Genomic DNA, 3,345 nt, shown 5'->3' on the forward strand with positions numbered 1-3,345 from the left:
AATGGCTTTGTACAATGGTGTGTGATTATTTTATTTTACATGGGATGATATTTTCTACTACCTATAAGTTTTAGAAAAAGAAGAAAATTAAATTTACTACTGTAGAGGAATATGATAGAAATAGAAGACAGATTTTATCTTTGTCACATCTCTGATCAGTACCCATATTCAAGACTTAAAATCATATTTCTTACTTTGTTTGACAGATAGGGAAATTATATGATAAGGCAACAATGATAAGGCAACTACTAGTGACTTTTTAAAATGTACCTTCTTATGTGATGAAATTTACTTTATTAGCTAATATTTGGGTTTGAATTATGGGAGGCTGATCTATTTAACACATTTCTGGAAGGCACCTACTGACCAACGCAAATGGTGGGAGATACTATTTCTACCCATTAATGACTGGTTGAACTTATTTGGCATTAGGGCTGGGTAAATAAATCAACTATTGTAACTTGATTCCTACACTTGAAAAACTTTTAATGTCACTATCATCTACCTGTCAAGTGTTATTTTGGTGAATATGATTTTTAAAAGTTTATTTGAAAAGGAATATACTTTCAAGAGATTAAATGTAGGTTATCATTGGTTTGAGAATGACAATATTTTTAGAGTACAAAACCAAGATTTACTGAAGTACCAGTGTTTTGAATTTCTAAGGGTCTTCTCAATTAATGTTTTTCGAAATTATATTTGACCTCTAAGTCAAGTTTTCCTAGCCTTGGTAGAACAATTATGGATCTATCATTCCAGGGATTTTTTGGCCTACTTATGCTGGACTGAAATCTTTTATTCATCATTAGGAGTGGGGTATTAAAAATAATCTTGTGACATTTGTGATTTTGTTTACTCATATGGGCTGGGCATCTGTAAATTGAAAGTTTGAACTACAGTACTTTCTCTCATATTTTGTGATCTCATCTTTCATTTTAAGTTGTCTTACATTTCACAATTGCTTACTGCTAATTCCTGCGAGGTATTTTAGTACTGAAATATTATAGGAAATGAGAAATTGAGATGGGTCTTCAATTACTTTCTCTTAGCATGTTGCATGGGCCAAGGTGAGAAGTCTTGCCCATATTATCTAGTGATGCAGGCAACTGGGATCTGATATCCTTGGACCCGTGGGTACTGCAGAAGAATAATAGTTTTTAGGCATCATATCAGCAAAATTTGGGTGTAATCAGTAAGAATGTTTCAGAAATACGTAGAAAAACACTTTGGGACTAGCGAGTTAACACAATAAATACAGCAGCAGTGTAAAATATCTTCTAGATTAGAGGAAAACAATACTTACTGTTTTTTTTTATTATGTGAATTCAGAAGACCAAGAACAGTTAGAAGGTATCACAAGTTTATACCGAAGACATTGCATTGATACTTTTTATATACTAATATATATTCTAAACCTAATTATTTATGTTCCAATCTATTTATGGGAGTAAATTTCAATTTATTTGTTAAATTATCAATTAATTCTAGTAAGGTTCACTGCGTGAAATTTAAGATCAGCACATATAAATATAAAATATATAAGTATATATAATATAAGAAATTGTTATGCATTGTTCTGTTGTGGTTAGGGTATCAAAGGCAACTGTGCTTTAAAGTATTATTCCATTATCTCTACCTCAGTTTTTGGTAGAATTAAACATAGAACCTTACTATTTGTAAATTTACAGCCTAGAGGCAAGAGGAAACACTTTGATTAAAACATTACCAAATTAAGTCCTAATATCCGGGAGAAACATATGGACTTCTCCAGGAGCTATGGAAATATTTGTTGATAGAAAGTCAGTAGTGTAAGTTCCTGCCTGGTTGGATGGTAGACTGGCCAGGATATTAGGTAAACATGCATATGAACAATTTTTTCACCTTCTTGGCTTTAGCTACTTTTGAAATGATAGGTATAATAAACAATTATATTTTGATAAAATACCTTCTATTCTGAACAATTCGGTCTGAAGTGTTCATCTCTCTATGAACCCTTGTAACTAAAATTAGTTTTGTTCCAGTAAGACAATCTATGCTGTCAGGGTAAGATGTTCTGGTTGGTCTGTTCCTACATGGAAGAAGGGTAAAGGTTCAGGAAGACATTTGTACCACTGCGACCTCATTTAGGAAATTTTAAGCTGCAGAAATTTAGAAGTAGCTTTTAAGCAAGGCTTACTTTTAATCCATTAGCTCCACAAAGTTAACTCAGTTGATAAGTAAGTACTTGAAAAGCCATCACCTTTGGATTTAGCTATAAAGGCTTCAAAATATGATCAAATTTAAAATGAAAACGACAAAATAGTCATTGACAAAAAATTGCAAATGTGAGTAATCGACCAAACAATGTAAGTTTTTCCCACTATACACAGAAATTTAGAGAAATAAGATCAATAGCATTTTAGGGACAATAAGGGTTCCTTGTTACAAATAGGCAACCAAGGATATATGCCTGTATAAAGATTGCATCATTAACTACTTAAATTTAGAGAATACTACATGCTTCAGCAGCAGGTCTACCCAAATGACAACAATACAGAGATTAACATGGCACTTGCAGAAGGATGATACAATAATGCGTGAAATATTCCATATTTTTCATTCTACAAATGCAAGAAATGACAAACAGTTATTAAAAAGTTGATTACAAAAACACAAGTGTAACAATACATGTAATTCATAGAATTAAAGGTTAGTTTGACATCAGTGTATTAAATCTTCACCTTAGAAAGGCCCTTACATAGCATAGCCTTTACAAAACTTGAATTTTTTATATGGAATGTAATCTGAAAGGACGCATTTATTAATGAATCTATATATTATAAAACAATGTAGACTTCAAAGTATTATATCTAGAAGATAATGAAATAGATTATGGACTCTATACAAACCTAGATATACTTTTTTTTTCAGACAAGCACCAGGAATAACTTTAGTTTCTATACTATACAACAGATAAGTTAAAATTTTAAAAAAATGACAAGCTCTGCAGAAATCATTATAGATGCATACAATCAACTCTTGAATACATTTTGACATCAAAGTGAGGCAATTCACGTGGAAGAATACCATGGAATCCATGAATTTTTAAATTAAGATATTGCTGTTGCTTTTTATTATCAAAATATTTTGTAGGGACACAAAGGATGGAATGGCACCTTTGAAATTTAAGAAACTTAACCAAACCATTACTACATAAGAGAATAATTTGTACAGCTTTCCACAACTTCAAAGAGGTAGTGATACATACTTATCCTTTTGGCAATATCAAATGCAGTTTCTTCCAAGTTGTTCTTCAGACCCGGTTTGATACAATGGTTCAACAGAAGGAGATAGAACATATCTTTG

The 3,345-nt window shown here is 31.5% G+C and overlaps 1 pseudogene; it reads left to right on the forward strand.

The window, feature by feature from the left end:
- Nucleotides 1–2,496: 2,496 nt before the first annotated feature.
- Nucleotides 2,497–2,596, forward strand: LOC138829377 (U6 spliceosomal RNA; annotated as a pseudogene).
- The last annotated feature ends 749 nt before the right edge of the window (nt 2,597–3,345 follow it).

The sequence above is a fragment of the Dipodomys merriami genome, unplaced genomic scaffold (genome assembly GCF_024711535.1).
Source record: "Dipodomys merriami isolate MVZ:Mamm:240054 unplaced genomic scaffold, mDipMer1.0.p SCAF_170, whole genome shotgun sequence".
Classification (NCBI taxonomy): Eukaryota; Metazoa; Chordata; class Mammalia; order Rodentia; family Heteromyidae; genus Dipodomys; species Dipodomys merriami.